The 25000-nt window shown below is 36.5% G+C and overlaps 1 protein-coding gene across 2 annotated transcripts in view; it reads right to left on the reverse strand.

Annotated features, from left to right (window-relative positions):
* Positions 1–24950, reverse strand: part of LOC144978851 (beta-1,3-galactosyltransferase 1-like) — a 35221-nt gene extending 10271 nt beyond the window's left edge. The window contains exon 1 of one of the 2 annotated variants that reach the window (XM_078925421.1): positions 24705–24950. The gene's annotated coding sequence lies outside the window, so the exon portion shown is untranslated. Of the gene's footprint in view, positions 1–2148; positions 2245–24704 lie in introns of those variants that run through there. The other variant, XM_078925420.1, reaches the window with a different exon arrangement.
* Between the last annotated feature and the right edge of the window lie 50 nt (positions 24951–25000).

A 25000-nucleotide genomic window follows, 5' to 3' on the forward strand; every position in this document is an offset into this window, starting at 1 on the left:
TGACCCAGGGTGAAAAAGCAATGATGATGATGATGATGATGATGATGATGATGATGATGATGATGATAATGAAAAACAATAGCAGTAAAGTTCTTCGGATACATAATTTCTTTGATAAAACATGCTTTTCAATACGCTGTTCATTTGATTTAAATTTTATGATGTACAATAGGAATTTGAACCAGAAAAATGTTGGTTGTATCGTAACGGATGTGAAGATTTTCCTGTAGGTGGTAAGGAGAGGGTTTAAACAAATCCCACCAAAAAACAAGATCACAGAGTGTCGAAATCCGGGCCACTCACCTTAATTATAGAATGACAAACAACGTCTGTAAGGCAACACGTATAACTTTTTTTCCGACAGAAACAACACTGTTATCGGCCAGGTAATCATTTTACACCTGAGTGCAGTGAGAGAATGTCAATAAACAGCCTTATCCAATGACTCAACCTTGCGCCGCCCAGAACGAGATCGAACCTGAGACATGTCAGTCCGAATGCAAGAGTCATACAATTTGACCACCATGGAGCACTTTGAAAGATCATTCTATTCCTCTCCTGTTTACGTCACGTGTTTATCGTTTTAGAAATAACTGTAAAAAGCATTGAATAGAAATGATTGAAATAACTTTAAAACAGAGCAAAATTCTAAACGTTTCGGGCACAAAACGCTTTTTCAGTCATATGTTTTTATGATTTTAAGGGTTTTACGGCGCTTGCAACACATTAAGGTCTTATCAGCGCCAGTAAAAAGGAAGAAAATGGGATAGTAAAAAGTTGTAGAATTACAATTAAAGCATCCAAGAAAAGGGGAGACAAAGGAGAATTGGTTCAAATAAGAGACAGATGTAGATTCCCAAAGCACTCTATCAAAGTACTTAGTTTGAGATCACGAAAAGTCTCATCCAGACACAAGCACAGGTCCCCATTAAGAATATACACTCAAAAGTTTACAAATAATATATTATAGTATGTAAACAAAACATAATACAGTGCATAACAGAGATATAATTTACAAGGGAAAAAAAATATCATCTCCCAAAAACTCTACATTTGATGGGTTCCCTCCCAGCCAGGGTATCCGGCCGGGCCAGGACAAAAACAAGTAATCTCATTCAAACACAAAAACAGAAAGCATGTTGGAAAACAGACATAGAGGGGGGGGGGGGATATAGGACATAGCAAGTGCCTCCCTGACCCCTATGGGAGGTCAGGAGCCCCACCCAGGACAGGCTCTTTATTCCCATCCTCTCACCGTACTCTGGTGTAAAAGGACTTGCACACGACTTGCCTTGGTCAATAGGATTCAATAGTCTGACGTCACGTCCACCCTGCAACCAGCAGCTTGGTTCTAAACAATCAAAATCGGTACTTTTTATTCTTCATGCTGGCTAGAACTTTTTCACATGGCATGTGATCAGAATGTATAAAAGTCAAAACATGATCAGATTTATAATATTTTTCTCCCCTAGATCCACTTTTATGCCCGTCGGAGAAATATTTCATAAGGGCGTCCGCCATTGTTCCGATAGTTTAGAACCAGTTACTAAGTTACTATACGTCATTACGGGGGAAGTGACGTCACGACTGTTGAAACACCGACTCATTGTCGTGAAGGCGGTACTTTTCTTTTTTCTCTCATCTGTTTCATTCGATGGGGTTGTTGAGTTCAAGTACATGCCTGGAAATCATAGGAATATAAAGACTAAACTAACGCTTTTACCAGCCAAAGCCTTGGAATACGCTTCATCGGTAGTGACGTCACTTCCCTCATAATGACGCATGGTAACTTAGTAACTGGCTTTAAACTATCGGAACAATGGCGGACGCCCTTATGAAATATTTCTCCGACGAGCATAAAAGCGTATCCAGAGGAAAATAAAAAACATTATAAATCTGATCATGTTTTGACTTTTACACAATCTGATCACAAGACATATGAAAAATTCTAGCCAGCATGAAGAATAAAAAGTACCGATTTTCTTTGTTTAGAACCACGATGGCCGCCGTAGCTGGGCAACGTGACATCAGACTATTGAATCCAATTGTTCGTGTTTTGTTGTGTTTTTAAAAACACATTAAAAACCCACAAAGAAATTGACACCATCCATGCAATTAAAAATCCTTTAGGAGAAATAAAGAACTTACAAGAAAATAAACCAAATGGAACGGTCAGTTGTTCTCATTAAATTTCCTGCTCACTCAGACACGGTGAAGTGATTTCGACACAGGCGTGCTGACGTGTTTCACAGGAAAATGGGGGGGAAAAAACTAAGTTGACGGATTAAATAGTTGTGACATCTGCTGATGGCGATATTGTCACGTGTTCACATAAAGCTTTTTTTGTTTGTTTGTTTGTTCGTTTGTTTGTTTGTTTGTTTTTGTTTTCATGATGGTGAAAAAGTTTTAGCTTCGAATATCGATGACCAAAATGCTCAAAATGACCAAAATATTTAGCCGTTGGTCCGGTTTTTGTTTTGTTTTGTTTTGTTTTTTAGTTATGTATTTATGTTTTCTTTCTGTTCTTGACTGAAGAAGCGTTTTGGAACCCAAAACGTTCCGTGTTTGGTATTTTGTTCTTTTTTTTTAAGTTGTTCTATTCATGACCAAAATCATGTCGAATTGCTAAAAATGAATGAATCCCAGACCTCTATGAAGTATAATATGTAACTCATCATATGAAAACGATACTACCAATAGTGCGGCTATCTGGTCTTGTGGTATGACACTCACTTTCGGATCGAAAGGTCCTGAGTTCGAGCCTCGCTCGGCGCATAGTTGAGTCCTTGGAAAATGCTTTTTACTCACATTCTCTCACCGTACTCGGGTGTAAAACGAGTACCTGGCCGTTAAAAGCGTTGTCTCTGTCGGAAAAAAATTGAAATATCGCCTAACAGGCGTCATGTTTCGTTCTACATGTTACATGTTGCTGTTGGTCAGGGACCCCTTGTAAAGCGCTTTGAGCAGATTAAGTGGATATCGCGCTATATAAAAGCTCAATTTTTTTTTTAACTTTGTGTCCGAATAAACCCCATGTCAAAAACGGATTCAAAGTTGACCAGTTGGCTATAAATAGAACGGAGATGACGTCACACAGGCCTTTGTTATTGTTTTTTTTGGGGGGGGGGGGGGGTTGAGTTTTTTTGGGTTTTTTTGTTTTTTGTTTTTGCCATCGATGTTTATGAGCACTAAACTGTATTAACCAGACTATAGATAGTTCGAAGATGACGTCACTCAGGTATTTGTTATTGTTTTTTGTCATCCGCGTTTATGAGTAATGCTCACTGAACTGTATTAACTCGACTATAAACGTTCATGGATACACACCGTTTTGTGTGTTGGTCCGTTATACTTCCGGATGGCAATGTTGTGAGCTTCTTAGCCAAGCGCACAGTATCTATTCTGTCGACCGCATTGGCCTAATAAACAAACGTATCTCAATTAACCTGTAGATTTTTGACCAATCAAAACATGGAATTGGTGACACACCTTCACACGTGCTCGGACAAACATAGTTGGTTTTTTATAAACAATAACGTGAATGAAATCGACCTTTCTCTGATCAATGTTGTTGTTTTCATACCACCAAATGGGTGATTAGTTATCACACGATTTTCTCTATCATATTATAAACGGTTTAAGATAGAACGAAGATGACGTCACTCAAGCCTTTGTTATTGTATTTTGCCATCAGCGTTTGTGAGTGATTCTCACTAAACTTTATTAACTAGACTATAAAGGTTCATGGTTACACATAGTTTTGTGTGTTGGTCCGTTATACTTCCGGACGGTAATGTTGTGAACTTCTTAGCCAAGTGCATACTATCTATAGATAGTATGCAGCTGACGTCACTCAGGCCTTTGTTATTGTTTTTGCCATCCGCGTTTGTGAGTTGTTCTCACTAAACTGTATTAACCAGACTATAAAAGTTCATGGTTACACAGAGTTTGTGTGTTGGTCCGTTATACTTCCGGATGGCAATGTTGTGAACTCCTTGGCCAAGCGCATTCTATCTATATTTATAGGTAGTATGCGCTTGGCTAAGAAGCTCACAACATTGCCGTCCGGAAGTATAACAGACAAACACACAAAACTGTGTATATCCATGAACGTTTATAGTCGGGTTAATGCAGTTCAGTGAGCATTACTCATAAATGCGGATGGCAAAAAACAATAACTAAGACCTGAGTGACGTCATCTTCGAACTATCTATAGTCTGGTGAGTTAAGTGAGATTTACTCATAAACGTGGATGGCAAAAAAAAACAATAATAAAGACCCGAGTGACGTCAACTTCGTTCTATCTATACATAGTTTTCTATGTTGGTTCCTTTGATCAAGCGATAGAACAGTGTAGAGTCAGTGTCGAGTTGTTGGAATGTTAAAAATAAAGATAAGCATTGAATACGATTCAGTAGTCTGATGTCACGCGCCCGGCAACGGCGGCCATCTTGGTTCTAAACAAAGAAAATCATTACTTTTTATTCTTCATGCTGGCTAGAACTTTTCATTCCCTTTTCGTATGCCTTGCGATCAGAATGTGTAAAAGTCGATACATGATCAAATCTATGGGTTTTTTTTCCTCTGGAAACGCTTTTATGGTCGCCGGAGAAATATTTCATACGGGCGTCCGCCATTGTTCCGATAGTTTAGAGCCAGTGTTACTAAGTTACCATACGTCATTAGGAAGGAAGTGACGTTACGACTGTTGAAGAGTATTGTAAGCGAAAACTTGCCACGACACGTGTTTGTTGATAAAGGGGAAACCTTACTTTCTTTGAGCTTCAAGCAACAACATTTTCTTTGTAATATTATAAGTTGCGTTTTTCTATAGAGGATTAAAAAATGACGGATTTGCGTGTGTATACACATCCAAGTAAAATCAATAAGAGGACTTGGCACGTCCGCCGATGCACGAAAACAATTGAACGTATAGGGATGCACTAACACAAGGACTTTGCGGCAGATGGCAGCAGCCTCTTATGGTTCTCACACTACTATGTTATGACGATCGACCCAATCGGCAAAGTCCTGTCCGCACTCGTGCACCGTCGCGAACCCGCCCGGTAGCATCGTCACAACACATCGTCAGATGGCGGCGACAGGATGTCGGATTCTCTCTTCAAATAGGGAATGAGATTAGCGGAAGAGTAGCGTCCCTTGATTGGACGTCACCCATAGTCTGTGACGTCACCGGCGGAAAAGTTATTAGAGAGAGAACGCCATGTTGGTTGTGACACTTCAAAACCAAATTCACATTCTCTCTGTAAAGCCCCCCATAGACGCCGACATCCGCTGATAGCGGTACGGATGACCTATCGCTGTGACCCCATCCCTGCGTTTATCGCAGATGATTTTTGCCCACATACGGGGAGATATTTTTTTGAGGCGATCGGCGATCGGGAGTGTGGCAGTATAAAAAAGTGGACAATTTTTTTCGGATTTTCGCTGTTTTCACGTCGGATTCGTGATCAGCGTCAAATTTACAATAGGTTTGATACTAAGAACTGTGTGTTTACTCCAAAAATTGGTGAAATTAGAAATAAATTTTAATTAATAGTGAGGCTATGTGGCCGACAGAACCGATCCCAGTTACTGTCTTTATTCTATCTTTCGTCTTGCGCGCAATAGTGATTACTTCTCACTAAATTATATCAATTAGACTGTTGAAGGAACGAAATTGACATCATTCCACTCTTTGTTATTGTATTAAGGCAGTCATTTTGGTAATTAGTTCTCACTAAATTATATCAATCAGACTTTTAACGTTCAAGGTTACTCGTAGTTTTGTGTGACGGTACGTTATTTCCGACTGGTGGATGTTGTTAGCATTTTACCTAAACTCATAGCATCAATAACCGTCCAAGATATTCGCATCGTATGTAGCAATAGCTATAATAATCTAACATGTCGAGAGAGAGAGAGAGAGAGAGAGGGAGGGAGAGAGAGAAAGAGAAAGATAGACAAATTTACTTGCGCTATATATACCGCTATATTCAATAAAGGTGCTCAAATCACTTTATAAGTGTCTTTGGCCAACATAAAAACATGTTAGACGAGACATGACTGTTAAGCGATATTGCAATCGTTTCCCGACAGAGACGACGCTGTAAACAGCAAGGTACTCATTTTAACAGTGAACAAGGTGAGAGAATGCGAGTAAAGAGCCTTTTCCAAGGACTCAATTATGCGCCACTCAGAGCGGGACTCGAATCCAGTACCGTCCGATCCAAAGGCGAGTGTCATTTCACAAGATCACATGCATAGCCGCACAAAAAAAGTGATGAGAGAATAGATTCATATGTATTGAAGGAGGAGAGAGCGGATGGAGTGAGTAAAGTTCTTGGATATTTATAAAAGGAACCAAATTGACGTCACTTATCTCATTGTTATTGTTTTTAGACACCCATTTTTATGATTAGTTCTCATTGAAATATATCAGACTATAACGTTCAAGGTTCCATGTAGATCTTTGGGCTGGAGTGATATTTCTGGCTGGCGGACTTTGTGAGTATTTTAATTTAACACAGAGCATCAATAGAAGGAATGAATTTGACGTTAGTCAACCCGTTGTTATTGCTTTTAGACAGCATTTTATAATTAACTTATCACTAAGTTATATCAATCAGACAATGAACGTTCGCGTTTGCAGTTTTGTGTGTTAATATGTTATACCCCGATGGAGATGTCGTGAGTATTTTTCCAATACGCGTAACATCAATACATTTGCAATCCGATTTAAGTTTAAAAGCAACGTAGACCAAGGAAATTTTTCCATTTTGTGGACAATATAGATTTTTATTTATCGTCATTATTATTATTATTATTATTATATTATTATTATTATTATTATTATTATTATCATTATCATTATCATTATCATTATCATTATCATTATCATTATCATTATCATTATTATTATTATTATTATTATTATTATTATTATTATTATTATTATTATTTATAAAACAAATCGACAGTAATCCCGTGGCAGGTTAAACGGGTACTCCTCGGGACTACTCGCATTCGCACCCACCCCCCCCCCCCCACCACCACCACCACCACCACACACACGCACACAGCTCTTTTCTTTTATTTTTTTTTTTTTTTTGGGGGGGGGGGGCGTTGTTTGTAGATTATAATTCAAGGTTACAATGCCCACCCCTGTCATCACGTAGTCAAGGCTTTTTGGCATCTGCCAATCCCAAATGTCTGTGTCAAGGTCGACCGTCATGTCGCGTCAACGGGTGAGGAGGAAAAAAAAAAAGAACTGGCATATTATTATATCATTACATTGAAAATTATGAAAACTATTTTTTATTTTGTATGAAATCCTTTATAAGTTTTACGATGAACAAGAACGAAACTTTTGCCATCTACCTCTTCCTGGCGCAACATTTATAAAAATATTATTAAAAAAAATAATAACACAGCATTTATTTGGCGCAATATCCACGTGCTCAAAGCGCTTTACAAGGGGTCCCAAGGCAACAACAATATTAGACTTGAAAGACGAGACATGACGCCTGTCAGGCGATGTGACATTTTTTCCCAACAAAGACAACGAACGGCCATGTTCTCATTTTACACCTGAGTACGGTGAGAGAATGTGAGCAAAGAGCCTTTTCCAAGGACTCAACTCTGCGCCACTCAGAGCGGGTCTCGAAACCTGAACATTCCGATCCGAAAGCGAGAGTCATACCACTTGATCCATCACAAAACAGGGAGGGGCACTTTTCTGTCGGCCACATAGCCTCAATATTAATTAAAATTTATTTCTAATTTCATCAATTTTTGGAGTAGAAACATAGTTCTTGGTATCAAACCTATTGTAAATTCGACGCTGATCACGAATCTGACGTCAAAACAGCGAAAATCCGAAAATAATTGTCCAATTTTTTAGACTGCCACGCCCCCGATCGCCGATCGCCTCGAAAAATATTAAGCAAAGCGGGCTTTGCGGGCGATCGACCGTACCTAGGTTTATCGGCCAGGTATTTGGCCACACACATTGCGTTTTCACCCCGGTTTGCCTGATCGGGGTCTGAACCAGGATCATATCCGAGCGTGTATGGAGCCTTTAAGATGACGTCCAATCAAGGGACGCTACTCTTCCGCTAATCTCATTCCCTAGAGATGAGATGCTGCTTAGAGTTTGTTTCTGTATTCTTGATTATTATTACGTAGTGACGGGATTTTGGCTTTATATTTTCTCTTTTTAAAAAAATGTTTTTTTTAATGATATAAACCGCCGTAGAAAAATAATTTCTTTTAATGATGTAAACCGCCGCAGGGCACGATTAACGTGGGTGTTATGCGCTATATGAAGTAATATATTATTATTATTATCATTATTATTATTATTATTATTATTATTATTATTATTATTATTATTATTATTATTATTATTGTTATTATACTACTACTACTACTACTACTACTACTACTACTACTACTACTACTACTACTACTACTTCTACTACTACTTCTACTACTACTACTACTACTAATACGCTTCAACAGTCGTGACGTCACTTCCCTCGTAATGACGCATGGTAACTTAGTAACTGGCTCTAGCCAGTATGAAGAATAAAAAGTACCGATTGTCTTTGTTTAGAACCACGATGGCCGCCGTTGCTGGGCGACGTGACATCAGACTATTGAATCCAATAGGATTCAGTAGTCTGATGTCACGCCGTCCGGCATCGGCGGCCATCTTGGTTCTAAACAAAGACAATCGGTACTTTTTATTCTTCATACTGGCTAGAACTTTTCATATGTCTTGTGATCAGAATGTGTAAAAGTCAAAACATGATCAAATTTATGTTTTTGTTCCACTGGAAACGCTTTTATGCTCGCCGGAGAAATATTTCATACGGGCGTCCGCCATTGTTCCCATAGTTTAGAGCCAGTGTTACTAAGTTACCATGCGTCATTAGGAAGGAAGTGACGTTACGACTGTTGAAGAGTATTGTGACACACTTTCACAGGTCCTTGGACAAACGTGGTTGGTTGTTTGTAAACAATAACGTGAGTGACATCGACCTGATCCTTGTTTTTGTTTTCATACCGTCAGATCAAGGACTAGTCAGTTAGCACACGAATTTCTCGATCAAACTATAGATAGTATGCAGATGACGTCACCCAGGCCTTTGTTATTGTTTTTGCCATCCGCGTTTGTGAGTTGTTCTCACTAAACTGTATTAACCAGACTATAAAAGTTCATGGTTACACAGAGTTTGTGTGTTGGTCCGTTATACTTCCGGATGGCAATGTTGTGAACTCCTTGGCCATGCGCATTCTATCTATAGAATGAATGAAGATGACGTCGCTCGGGTTTTTAAAATTGTATTTTGCCATCGGCGTTTGTGAGTAATTCTCACTAAACTATAGATAGTTCGAAGATGACGTCACTCAGGCCTTTGTTATTGTTTTTGCCATCCGCGTTTGTGAATTGTTCTCACTAAACTGTATTAACCAGACTATAAAAGTTCATGGTTACACAGAGTTTGTGTGTTGGTCCGTTATACTTCCGGATGGCAATGTTGTGAACTCCTTGGCCAAGCGCATTCTATCTATATTATCCGGAAACGTTCATGGTTATAAAGAGTTTTGTGTGTTGGTCCGTTATACTTCCGAATGGCAATGTTGTGAGCATCTTAGCCAAGCGCATTCTATCTATAGGGATCTATAGATAGAATGCGGTTGGCCAAGGAGTTCACAACATTGCCATCCGGAAGTATAACGGACCAACACACAAACTCTGTGTAACCATGAACTTTTAAAGTCTTGTTAATACAGTTTAGTGAGAACAACTCACAAACGCGGATGGCAAAAACAATAACAAAGGCCTGAGTGATGTCATCTGCATACTATCTATATTACCTTTCCAAAAGCCCTCGAGGTCATTGGTCACATTGCAAACTATCCTCAAAATGACCCACATGAAAAGTGTTCACAGTTTGAGAAAATATCCAAAGTCACAATTTGTCAATAGGATTCAGTAGTCTGATGTCACGCAGCCCAACAACGGCGGCCATCTTGGTTCTAAACAAAGAAAATCATTACTTTTTATTCTTCATGCTGGCTAGAACTTTTCATATGCCTTGTGACCAGAATGTGTAAAAGTCAAAACATTAACAAATTTATGTTTTTCCCCCTCTGGATACGCTTTTATGCTCGCCTGAGAAATATTTCATACGGGCGTCCGCCACTGTTCCGATAGTTTAGAGCCAGTGTTGCTAAGTTACCATGTGTCATTAGGAAGGAAGTGACGTTACGACTATGGAATCCTATTGGTTCAGCGTGACTCATGGGTATATTTTCATAAACAAACAAAGCAGCGTGGTTCGATACATTGAGAAATGTCCAATCGTTGTACAGCATCAACAAATCACGTGATCGATGACGAAGTTGAACGAAAACATGAATATATTTCTTATCTTTCCAGGAAACGACTCTGCAGGGGATTATTTGTATTTGTAAGGACAGACGGAAGGGCGGGGATAAAAAGGGGCATTGATATGGCTTTGTGGACCTCTCATCAAATTTATTGCTCTTTTCTTATTCAATAAAATATATTTGTTTGTTTATTGATTGCCTTTAATTTATAAGAAGAGCTTCTTGAAGTAGCCGGCTTTGTTCCGCTTCTGTAACGCTTTTCTCAGTTTTGCGGTATCTTCTCTCTCTCTCTCTCTCTCTTCTTTCTCTCTCTTTCTCTCTCTCCCTTCCTTTTCTCTCTCCCCCCCCCCCCCCCCCCGCACCTTTATCTCTATCTCTCTCTTTTATTTAGTTTCTGACTATAATCATTTTCTGCTCCTTTTTACAAATGATATTATTTCACACTATGGACGCAAAGAAAAGCCACCATGCATTTGAATGACGCGCGTTTCCGGTGTGTTGCTTTATGTGTGTCTCAAATTTCCGCTATTTAGCGGATTTCCGCTATTTAGCGGATTTCCGCTATTTCAAGTCCTCTGCTATTGTCTTAGTTCAGCTTGGGCTGGAGGCCCTCGGTAGTATCAATACATCTTCAAATAACAAATATCATTGTAAACAGTCTGGTTGCCAGGGGCTTATCCATGTTTATTAGTTCTTTCATAATTTTCACCCCCCCCCCCCCCCCTTCTGTATGGTATGATTTGTATGTTAGTTAGTAATTCTATATTTTACCAGTATTGCTATTAATGAGGGCATATTATTGATTCGAAGTTGCCGACTGGTTAAGGCATTGCACTGTGATCCGGAAAGTCCCGAGTTCGAGTCCAGCTTCAGGCACTTTCGTTTTTTTTTTTTTTTTTTCATTGACCAAGATGATGAACCCCAAATTTATAGCTCACTTGGACTACATGGGTGATTCCTGGTGACATCAGACATCCTGTTTGCTGGATTATCTATATTCTGTTGGCATGGTGGACGCCATATCATTGATTTTAGATGAAGGCCAAGGTAATTATCAAGAACAGAATAACAAATTCCATTAGATGAAAGAGTGAACTTTATTCATTGAGACATCTGCTTTATATTGCAGGAACAGGAAGAAAAAAAAGGGTGATTATAATAATAATAATGCTTAATTTTGTCGTTCCCCAAATTAGAGAGTTACATGATAAGTGATTCCTTACACAAAAAGGTCATAATAAGAAAATGAATTTACATTCTAACACCCCCTCTTAAATTCAGTTTCCAAAGCAAGTTAAAAGATAAGTGCTAAAAGAAAATGATACATCGCAAAGCATTTAGGTAATACATTGTAGGTTGTAGGCATTAGAACATTACACCTATGTTTAAACTGAGAAAGAAATGTTTGTACTCAGATCATAGTTAATCAAGTAAGAACTAACAGTCAAGAACAATATATAATTATAATGGTAATGAAGCATAATATATAGGTACATACATATGAAATCAAAAGGTCAACAAAATTGTGTGCCATTATTTTGACTAAGGAGAAAATCATTAAACTAAAAAAATGCAAAGAAAAATCACAAGTTTGATACTTGTACTAATAGTGCATAGCATGATGTGAGTAAGTGATTTAAGACTTTTTAGTACTTCCCTTACTAACCCATCAAGATAGGGATGAACATTTGTAATTTTGTCTTAGAGACTGGCTTTGTGAACATATCTGCCCAATTCTCTTCACTTGGAACATAACAGGTATGAAGTATTCCTTTTGGATTTCATTCCTCACAAAATGGTATTTTATGTCAATGTGTTTTGTCCTTTTGTGGTGTACAGGATTCTTACCAAGGGCAATAGCACCCTGATTGTCACAATTCAAAAGAAAATGTTCAATGTTAGTGTTCATCATGTCATTGATCAATGCCCTGAGAAATATCCCTTCCTGTGTGGCAGCACCCATTGCCATATATTCCGCTTCACATGTGGATAAGGCAACAGAAGGTTGTTTCCTTGATTTCCAGGAAATAAGGCTACCTTTTTGAGAGATCATAAAGCCATAGCCAGTCACGCTTCTGCGGTCAGCAGAATTTCCCCAGTCTGCATCACAATAACCTACCAAATTGGGTGGTGCCCCTGATTTTGTGTATACTAATTTTTTGTCAATTGTTGCCTTTAGGTACCTCAGTGCATGCTTAGCTATTGTCAAATGGTTTTGGGTTGGTTTTGACATGTATTGAGACAATTTGGTAACAATGAAACAAAGGTCAGGTCGAGTAGAAGTCATAATGTAAATTAGACTGCCAACAATTTCCCTATACAGTTTGTCATCCACTGGATTTGAAGGTTCATCACAAAACTTGTTGAGATTCATTTCACAGGGAGTGTGTTTGGGCTTGCAGTCTTGCATGCCAAATTTCTCTAACAGTCTTGCAATATAATGTGATTGGTCCATTGATATTGATTCATCTGAACAAGAGAAATTTATACCAAGAAAAAGGAAATTTGACCTAGGTCTTTCATTTGGAAAGATTGACAAAGCTGTGCTTTGATTGCATTCATTGCAGATAGAGAATTTGAAGCTATGATTAAGTCATCTACCCACACAAGGATAATGCTATGTTCATCATTAGAATGTCTCTTATAAAGACAGGGATCAACTGCTGATTGAACAAATTTTTGCTCAGCTAAATGAGAGTGGAGTTTGAGATTCCAATTCCTACCATTGAGACCATACAATGACTTTTTGAGTCTACAAACTAGCTTTTCACCAGATTTTGAGTTTAATTGATATCCTTCTGGTTGTTCAATGTATAAGTCAACATCAATTGGTGCATTTAAATATGCTGCTTTTACATCCATTTGGTTCAAGTACATATCATTTTCAATGGCAAATTGAATGAGAGCTCTGATTGAGGTGATGCGGGCCGTGGGCGAAAAACGTTTCCTGATAATCAACATCAGGGATTTGGGAATACCCTTTAGCTACATATCTTGCTTTATAAGTTTCTTCTCCATTTGGGCCATTCTTAATGGTGTATACCCATCTACCACCAATAGCTTTTCGGTCAGAAGGTAAACTTGTAATTTCAAATGTTTGATTTTCGCTCAGGGCATTCATCTCCTCATCCATAGCTTTTTGCCATGCATCACTTGCATTGCAAGTCATTGCTTCCTTGTAAGTGTTAGGGACATCAAGCATGTTAATGTTATAGCAATAATGAATGGTATTGTTAAGATATGCATCAACTTCATCATCAACAATATATTCGTCCAAATGTTTAGGACGAGAGCGAGTTCTCTTGGAACTGGCATGCATTGGTGACGGGTTTGCATTTGCTTCCTTATCACCTAAATTTTCAACACTTGTTTCAGTTTCAGGCAAACTCCGGTCACTGAGTGGCACTTTGGGGTTTGTTTTTGAGTAACTAGCATCAAAATCATCATCATCATAAGATGGAACTTCAGGGTAGTGACCAGAATTCTCCTGAGACTGAGACTTTGGTTGAGACAAATCTGTAACAGTAACAGGATCTTTAGGGAATTTGACACATCTGACCCTTTTAACGGTTTGGGTGTCTGGAAAATAGATCAGATAGGCTGGACTTTTTCTACCATACCCCACAAATATTCCCTTTTCACTTCTGTTTTGTAATTTTGTTGGTTTTTGTGCTAATAAAGCAAAACATGGGGATCCAAATGTTTTCATATTGGCAATGTTGGGTCTTTTATTTGTGATCTTTTCAAAAGGAGTGCATTCAATTCTTTGTTTGTAGCACCTGTTGCGAATATATGCAGCCGTTAGGACAGCATATGTCCACAGTGATTTTGGTAACCCACATTGCAATAATTGGCATCTGGCCATGTCAAAAAGTGTGCGCCATGGACGCTCTGCCTTCCCATTTTGATGGGGGCTGTGTGGTGCGCTTTTTTCATGTCTGATACTGTGATTTCTCAAAATGGAAGTAAATTCTTGAGATGTGAATTCCCCACCATTATCACTTCTGATTGCTTTTATCTTCCCATAAGGGGCTATGTCAGACAGGTATTCTTTGAATGCAGTAGGGGTGTCACTTTTTTGCTTCAAAAAGTACACAGAGATCAAACCTGAAAAAGAATCAACACAAATCATTGCATATTTCATTCCATCACAACTAATTGGGTCAATAGGACCCGCTAGATCAATATGAACTACATCAAGGGGTTTCTTGGCACTGTTGTCAGGTTTTCTACTCACAGAATCAGTCATTTTAGCAAGGGAACACACTTCACAGTCAGATTTTGTCTCATCAGTGATGATCATACCATCTACACATTTTTGTAACTTAAAAATGTCTGCTGTGTTACAATGACCCAAAATGCAATGCCACTCCATGAGTGAATGCTTGGACGTTTTTGTGTGGAACGATGAGTTAAGGAAATAGAGACCCCCTCTTCTTTCAATGTTGAATACTGTATCTCTCGAACACAATTTTCCACAATCCTTCTTGAAAATAACTGTGGCACCGTTCTGCGTCGCGGCCTTTACTGAGAAAATGTTTTGAGAGAAGGAGGGCACGTACAGTGCATTTCTCAGGAGAACAGAATGTTTACAGCCATTGTCATCCGTCAACGTTATCTCTGCGTTGCCTTGTCCTTGGGCAAGGTTCGAAGTCCGGGTCCCGTCTGCAAATTCGATAACATGCTGTCCCGAGTCAAAATTATTGTGGAAAGAAATAAATTTTGACTTTTCGTGGAGTAGGTGAACAGTAGCTCCACTGTCCACAAGAAAGTCGTCCTCTGCGAGTTGGTTATCTTGGAAATTCGGGTTAACACCGAAAGCAAAATGGCTCTCACTTCGAGTTGTAGGTTCATCGTCTACTTTCATCTCTCGTAGTTTTGTCAGATTTCTACAGTTGCTGGTATCGTGTGATTTAGCTTTACAAATTTCGCACCAACGAGATTTTCTGTCGTCGTTTTGTTTACAAGCTTTGAGTTTTCTACAGTAGCTGGTATCATGAGATTTTGACTTACATATTTCACACCAACGAGCTTTTTGTGTCCTCGAGTTTGGTTGATTGTTGAAGGGTCTTCTGTTGTACGAACTAACCGTCATCACATTTGATGCGGTTGAAGAAGAATCTTGGAGTTTCTCAGTGTCTTCGTAATTACGTAATAACGATTTGAATTCGCTGAAGGTCAGTACTTCTGATTTTTGTGTGATTACGGCAGTAAAACTTTTATAATTTACCCCAAGTCCTTTTATCACCATAGCGATTAGCAAACTGTCACTGATTGTCTCACCAGCATCACGTAGAGCCGCTGCTGACGATTCAGCTCGAATGATATAGTCAGTAACTGTTTCTTGGTCATTCTTTAAGAGGGATGTCAACTCTGTGTAGAGTGTTATGATACGAGGTTTACCTTTCGGAAGATAGTGTTGTCTCAGGATTCGTAGTGCTCTGCGACCGTTGTTCCTTGCGTCCCTTATGATAAGAGAAAGGGATCTGTCGTCCAATACCTGGACCAGTTCGGCAAATACTTCCTCGTTTTTGTCTTGTTCTGTTGATACATCTTGATTCAAATCATCAAGGTCCTTGAGTACATCAAGTCCTCTTATTCTGATGAAGCCGAAAAACTTAACTTCCCAGAGTTCATATTGGCGATCGTCACCATTGAAGGCGATGCGATGCCTGGGCCCATAACCTGTTGGCATGGTGGACGCCATATCATTGATTTTAGATGAAGGCCAAGGTAATTATCAAGAACAGAATAACAAATTCCATTAGATGAAAGAGAACTTTATTCATTGAGACACCTGCTTTATATTGCAGGAACAGGAAGAAAAAAAAAGGGTGATAATAATAATAATAATGCTTAATTTTGTCGTTCCCCAAATTAGAGAGTTACATGATAAGTGATTCCTTACACAAAAAGGTCATAATAAGAAAATGAATTTACATTCTAACATATTCATTCCTTTTTGTTTTTGTTTGTTTGTTTGTTTGTTGCTTTAGGTCTCTTCCAACACAATTGAGGTTATATGAGAGACCGCTGAAACAAAAAATAAAAAACAAGCAATCTAACAAAAATAGTACAAATGTAAATCAAAATCATAACCTAAAGATATCATAAGCTAAATTATAAATAACCAAGAACAAACAGGCAGAAGATTTACAGAAAAAAAATATCCCCTGTCAAAAATACAATCACAAACCAAAGAAGCAGGATAGGCTAGTAAAGAGAAGAAGAAACGACATCACTATCGGATCGTACACCCATGCGAACATCAGTGGCGGTTCTAGCCTATTTACAGTGGTTGGGCAAAGAGGATTCGGTCATATATATATATATATATATATATATATATATATATATATATATATATATATATATATATATATGATATATATTTTTTATTTTTTTGTTTTTTTTTTTAATAAAATTTTTTTTTGATTTTTTTTTCGCCTTTAAACAAAAAATATTTCAACCACCAATAATCACATTCACAATGAAATGACAATACCAGTAGATTTTAATTCTTCCAAACGTAATCAAAAATGAATCACGAAAGAGAATACAACTAAAAAATAAAGCGACGAGACATAATGCGACAACACCTTGACAATACAAGTCCATTTCCTTCACTCGAAAAATTAAAGAGATGCTTTAATCCCTCAACGGCGATATTAATATTGCTTTTACATATTTCTGGTTTTCAGTAGTACGTAGTAACCTTAAAGTTTTCATGGAGAAGCAACAACAGCGATATGACTCGAGTTTCATTCAGAGCTCAAATTGCATAATTTTTACTGCTGTCTTGGTGGTCAGAATGATTGTGCCGGTGGTGGTAGTGGTTGGAATAGTGGTAGCGGTGGTGGTGGTGGTGGAGGAGGAGGAGGAAGACGAGGCGGTGAGGGGTAATTATGGTAGTGGTTTTGGTGGTGCTGTTGGTTAGAATGATAGTTGTGGAGACGATGACGGAAATTGTATGGTGATGTTGATATTGTTTTTATTTCTATTGTTGTACTTGTTGTTAATATTGTTGTTGTTGTTGTTAATGATGATGATGATGATGATGATGATGATGATGATGATGATGATGATGATGATTATGATGACAACGACGATGTCGTCGACAATGATGGTTACCATACGATATTACAAAATTTATTCAATCTTAGGCTTTCGCCAATTAATCATACAATTTGATGACCACATACATGAAAGTGGAAAATAATGGCAAATGGGACCAAACAATAAACTGATACCATTAATAACCACCAAAAAAAAAATACAACAATAGTAATACCACCAATACGTACAATAATAATAACAATGATAATAATTAATAATAATAATAATAATAATAATAATAATAATAATAATAATAATAATAATAATAATAATAATAATAATAATAATAATAAACAATAATAATAATAATAATAATAATAATAATAATAATAATAATAATAATAATAATAATAATAATAATAATAATAATAATATTAATAATAATAATAATAATAATAATAATAATAATAATAATAATAAAAATAATAATAATAATAATAATAATAATAATAATAATAATAATAATAATAATATTACCATCATCATTACTACTACCACCACCGCTACCACTATACCACCATCACCATCATTATTACGTTTCCAATTATTTTTTCTCGTTTTTTAAAATTTGATATCTATCAAAACAGACGAAAATTCCGGTGATTTTTTTAAAGGGTAGTTAAAATATCTACGATTTTATTAGCCCTGAAAACTACGATTTTTATTTTCCTATCTAAAGTAGGCAGGTCTGCTATGACAAGTATCAGTATCAGTTCCATAGTCAAAATAAGACAAACAAAAACAACGTTTATTTAATATTAGGCTTTCGCCAATACTTCATACAATATAATTAAGACAAAATAATGTTACCAATCTCTCCTCATGTATTCGTTTGACTATCGTCACAATAATTACCGTGTTATCTTTGCTCCTTACCCAACCAATCCCTTGCTTCCCGCCTCTTCATCGCGAACCATCTTATGTATGTATTAGCTTCAGGACGGGCAAGTACGGAATCTGCCCACCCTTCCGTATTTCCTCTATAACTTAGAATTCAACTATCTCCTTACTCAGAAGAGTATTTCTCGTATACTAATTCATTTGTTGAGAAAACCAAAATGGTGGTTGTATTTTATATATTTATTTAGTCGTGACTTCTGAATAAAAGTGTTTTGTTTTATTAGAGGGAATACAATAGAAAATTACATTGTTTTGCAAAAATATTTAGTCTGGCAATAAAAATACAGCGGTAATTACTTTAAGAATAATAAAAAAAAAAAGAATTAACAAATTAATTTGTTAAAAAACAAAACAAAAAACAACAACAAAAAAACAACAACAACAACAAACAAATAAGAAAACAATTTAAATAAATGAGTTTTGAGAAACACTAAAGAAAACGAGGGGAAAAAAAAGAAATAATTTAAATGGATAAACAAATATATTAAAACAACACAAACTAATACTAAATTGATATAATATTAGTAAATTAATAAATTTAATTCAATACTGGAACCTTCCCAGCACAAGTAAGGCAATAAATAAGAAAAAGTTCGTTTGCCAAAATCTCTATTTAGTGTACACTGGTTAATAAGGTGGGCTCATTTGAATTAGCCCGACCTAGTACTAGAGAGGCCAGACAGCAAAATCACCGTCAGGCGACGTGACGATGAGATGACGATGTGGGCGGAGTGGAGTGGAGTGGTTGGGGGGGGGGGGGGGGTGATAAAAAGAACAGGAGCGTATCCTGGTTTATGTATTACGGGATGCATGGTGATTCGCAATCTATCAAAAATACACACAAATTGATTTCAGTACAAAGTATCAATTTTAAGTAGTAACTTTTGAAATTATCTAATTTAGATTTGATTATTTCGGACCTGGTAATACAGCATATAACTTGAAAAAACAGGCTGGTATTTGCCCACCCTGCCCATTATTACCAGCCGTCCCTGGCGAACATCATAGGTATAGATAGTTCGAAGATGACGTCACTCAGGCCTTTGTTATTGTTTTTGCTATCCGCGTTTGTGAGTTGTTCTCACTAAACTGTATTAACCAGACTAAAAAAGTTCATGGTTACACAGAGTTTGTGTGTTGGTCCGTTATACTTCCGGATTGCAATGTTGTGAACTCCTTGGCCAAGCGCATTCTATCTATATGATTCAAGGGTGATGCTCCCATCCAACCACCCGCATATTCATTCCTTCGTGGAATGCGGAGGTGACGGTATCTTATGGGGCCGTGGCGGAAGGGCGTATTCTTATTTATTTTTAAAAATCTTTTTAATTGCTTCTCTTTAGCTATGATAAAAAGAGCTGTTGAATATCCATCATCTTATTTTATAGATAGTATGCGCTTGGCTAAGAAGCTCATAACATTGCCATCCGGAATTATAACGGACCAACACACAAACCTGTGTGTATCCATGAACTTTTATAGTCGGGTTAATACAGTTCAGTGAGCAAAACTCATACACGCGGATGGCAAAAAAAAACAATAACAAAGACCCGAGTGACGTCATCTTCGAACTATATACATGTTCTATATTTATTCTGTGTGTGTGTATGTGTGTGTGTGTGTGTGCGTAGGTACTATACATCCGGCTGGCAATATTGTGAGTTTTTTAGATAAGTGCAGTGGCGGTTCTAGCCTATTTATAGTGGTGGGGCAAAGATGATTCGGTCATATATATATATATATATATATATATATATATATATATATATATATATATATTATATATATATATATATATATATATATATATATATATATATATTATATATTTCAACTTTTAAAAAAATAAAATATTTCAACCACAAATAATCACATTCACAATGAAAGGACAATACCAGTAGATTTTAATTATTCCAAACGTAATCAAAAAGGAATCACGAAAGAGAATACAACAAAAAAATAAAGCGACGAGACAAAATGCGACAACACCTTGACAATACAAGTCCATTTCGTTCACTCGAAAAATTAAAGAGATGCTTTAATCCCTCAACGGCGAGATTGATATTTCTGTTACATTTTCAGAAGTACGTAGTAACTTTAAATTTTTCATCGAGAAGCAACAACCGCGATATGACTCGAGTTTCATTCAGAGCTCAAATTGCATCATTTTTACTGCTCTCTTGGTGGTTAGAATGATTGTGCCGGTGGTGGTAGCAGTTGGAATAATGGTAGCGATGGTGGTGGTGGTGGAGGAGGAGGAGGAGGAAGAGGAGACGGTGAGGGAGGATGTAATTATGGTAGTGGTTTTGGTGGTGCTGTTGGTTAGAATGATAGTTGTGGAGACGATGACGAAAATTATATGATGATGTTGATATTGTTTTTATTGCTATTGTAGTATTTGTTGTTAATGTTGTTGTTGTTGTTAATGATGATGATGATAATGATGGCAACGACGATGTCGTCGACAATGATGATTACCGTACGATATTACAAAGTTTATTCAATCTTAGGCTTTCGCCATTAAATCATACACTTTGATGACAACATACATGAAAGTGGAAAAAAATGGTAAATGGAACCAAACAATAAATTGTTACCATTAATAACCACAAAAAATACAACAATCGTAATACCACCAATACGTACAATAATAATAATAATAATAATAATAATAATAATAATAATAATAATAATAATAAAAATAATAATAATAATAATAATAATAATAATAATAATAATAATAATAATAATAATAATAATAATAATAATAATAATAATAATAATAATAATAATAATATTACCATCATCATTACTACCACCACCATCACTATTACCACCACCACCATCACCATCATTATTACGTTTCCAATCCGTTTTTCTCGTTTTTTAAAAATTTGATACCTTAATAGACGAAAATTCCGGTGATTTTTTTAAAGGATAGTTAAAATATCTACCATTTTATTAACCCTGAAAACTACGATTTTTATTTTCCTATTTCAAGTAGGCAGGTCTGCTATGACAAGTATCAGTTCCATAGTCAAAAAAAGACAAATTAAAAACAAAGTTTACTTAATCTTAGGCTTTCGCCAATAATTCATACAATACAATTAAGACAAATTAAATAATCCTACCAATCTCTCCTCATGCATTCGTTAGACTATAACAATAACGACCGTGTTATCTTTACTCCTTACCCAACCAACCCCTAGCTTCCCGATTCTTCATCGCGAACTATTATGTATGTATTAGCTTCAGGACGGGCAAGTACGGAATCTGCCCACCCTTCCTTTAAACGTCTTTATTTCCTCTATAACTTAGAATTCAACTCTCTCCTTTCTCAGAAGAGTATTTCTCGTATACTAATTCAATTTTTGAGTAAACCAAAATGGTGGGGGTTGTATTTTATATATTTATTTAGTCGTGACTTCTGAATAAAAGTGTTTTATTAGAGGGAATGCAATAGAAAATACATTGTTTTGCAAAAATATTTAGTCTGGCAATAAAAATACAGCGGTAATTACTTTAAAATTTTTTTAAAAAAAGGAACAAATTAATTTGTTTAAAAAAAAAACAAAACAAAAAAACAAAACAAACAAACAAATAAGACAACAATTTAAATAAATGAATTTTGAGAAGCACTAAAGAAAACGAGAGAAAAAGAGATAATTTAAATGGATAAACAAATATATTAAAACAACACAAGTTAATACTAACTTGATATAATATTAGTAAATTGATACATTTAATTCAATACTGGAACCTTCCCAATGTTATTACATCAATGGTACCAGCACAAGTAAAGCAATAAATAAAAAAAAGTTCGTTTGCCAAAATCTCTATTTAGTGCTCACTGGTTTATAAGGTGGGCTCATTTGAATTAGCCCGACCTAGAACTAGAGAGGCCAGACAGCAAAATCACCGTCAGGCGACGTGACGATGAGATGACGATGTGGGCGGAGTGGAGTGGTTGGGAAAGGGGGGGGGGGGGGTGATAAAAAAGAACAGGAGCGTATCCTGGTTTATGCATTACGGGGTGCATGGTGATTCGCAATCTATCAAAAATACATACAAATTGATTTCAGTACGAAGTATCAAGTTTAAGTACTAACTTTTAAAATTATCTAATTTAAATTAGATTATTTCGGACCTGGTAATACAGCTTATAACTTGAAAAAAAACAGGCTGGTATTTGCCCACCCTGCCCAATATTACCAGCCGTCCCTGGATAAGTGCAAAGATTCAATTCAATTATAATAGTAATAATTGATCATGTGCTTAATAAACCCGCATACACGTCCCCCCCCCCCACCCCATCCTCCCCCTGTATTGTGACACCACGTGTGTTTAGAACGATATAAACGGTGTGTTGTTAAAATCCACCAGCCAATGCAAAGTGAATAAAGACTTTTTAATGGTTTGAAATTCTGTAGAAAAAGCACCAACCCCAGTGCAGTCTGTTGTGGCAATCGATTGGTATAAAATATCACCCGCATTATACCAATGTAGATTACGATCGCCACCCACATAGCTGGAACGAAATGTACGTCACTCAGCTCTTTGTTATTCTATCAGAATCTAAACGTTCTAAGTTACACACAGTTTTGTGTGTCGGTACGTTATATCCGACTGACGGATCTTGTGAATATTTTACCTAAACTCATAGCATCAACTTATCATATAGATAGTATGCGATTGGCTAAGAAGCTCATAACATTGCCATCCGGAAGTATAACGAATCAACACGAAAAACTAGGTGTGGCCTTAATCGTTTATAGTCTGATTAATACAGTTTAGTAAGAATTACTCAAAAGCGCGGATGGCAAAAAACAATAACAAAGACCCAAGTGACGTCAGCTACATTCTATCTATTACGTTGTAACTTGCTGTACTGTAAACATCAAATTTTTCATCTGTTACATTTTGAGGGTTTTTTATATATACATATATATAACTTTCAAGAATATGCTTTGCTTTGATTGATGGATATAAAATTCGGGAAAAATAAATTTTCTTTTATCGTGGGTATATCATGTAATAGCCGTGCAAAATTTCACTCCGATACAACAAAACGGTTATAAAAACATCAACCTCTAAAAGCTTGGATATGAATTGTGAAACAAACGATAGATGTGTATTTATACAAAATTTCACTGCGATACAACAAAACGGTTATAAATGCATCCCCCTCTAAAAGCTTGGATATGAATTGTGAAACAAACGATAGATGTGTATTTATACAAAATTTCACTCCGATACAACAAAACGGTTATAAATACATCCATCTCTAAAAGCTTGGATATGAATTGTGAAACAAACGATAGATGTGTATTTATACAAAATTTCACTGCGATACAACAAAACGGTTATAAATACATCCATCTCTAAAAGCTTGGATATGAATTGTGAAACAAACGATAGATGTGTATTTATACAAAATTTCACTGCGATACAACAAAACGGTTATAAATACATCCATCTCTAAAAGCTTGGATATGAATTGTGAAACAAACGATAGATGTGTATTTATACAAAATTTCACTGCGATACAACAAAACGGTTATAAATACATCCATCTCTAAAAGCTTGGATATGAATTGTGAAACAAACGATAGATGTGTATTTATACAAAATTTCACTGCGATACAACAAAACGGTTATAAATACATCCATCTCTAAAAGCTTGGATATGAATTGTGAAACAAACGATAGATGTGTATTTATACAAAATTTCACTGCGATACAACAAAACGGTTATAAATACATCAACCTGTAAGCTTGGATATGAATTGTGAAACAAACTATTTGTGACCCATCGTCTCAAAACGGTATTATGTCGGGATGAACTAGATACGGAAAGGTCAATTTTGAGCTTAAATGGTCAAGAAAACAAAATTTCGGTTTTCAGCACTTGAAAATTCTATATTTTTTCTTCAATAATCCATACATGGACTCAACCCAAGTCTGATGTTTTTGGTCATAGATTCTATTCTCAGCCCTTTGATCATCCCGACTTAATACCGTTTTGAGGCGGCGGGACACATTTTATATAGTATGTCCACATAATAACTGCTCTCCTTAAAATAGTCTTATTTATTCAAAGAAAGAAAAAACGTGTCAAAAACTCTCAAACCTGGGATCTCGCGAAGTCTGCATTAAAGTCCCAGGTTTGATAGTTTTTGCCAAGATGAGGGTCATTGATATCAATCGATAGTTGAAGGACGAGTTTTCTGGCCAAATTTTTAAATACGTGTTTTTCTGTTTAAAGAAACAAAAGACTAAAATCTCACCTGGGTAGAACTGGGTTTGAATTTAAAATCTCGTTTTAGTGTTCAGTTCACAGCAGAAGATGATGCTATAAGAAGTTCACCACGATTTAGTACAGGATTCACTTGATGAGTCACATATAATGTGAACAAAATATAGAAATTTGGAATCACTCACAGTTTGGACAATTGCCTGTTATCCCCACATCGGACGATATAGAATCACAACAGCTCCTTCCAACCCTCCCAATGGTTCATAAAATCAGTAATGATATGGTTGGTGTGTTGTTGGCCGTGTGTCATTTTGAAGGTACACACAA

Source organism: Berghia stephanieae, chromosome 8, assembly GCF_034508935.2.
Source record: "Berghia stephanieae isolate SIO BIC M18660-M18661 chromosome 8, UCSD_Bste_1.3, whole genome shotgun sequence".
Classification (NCBI taxonomy): domain Eukaryota; kingdom Metazoa; phylum Mollusca; class Gastropoda; order Nudibranchia; family Aeolidiidae; genus Berghia; species Berghia stephanieae.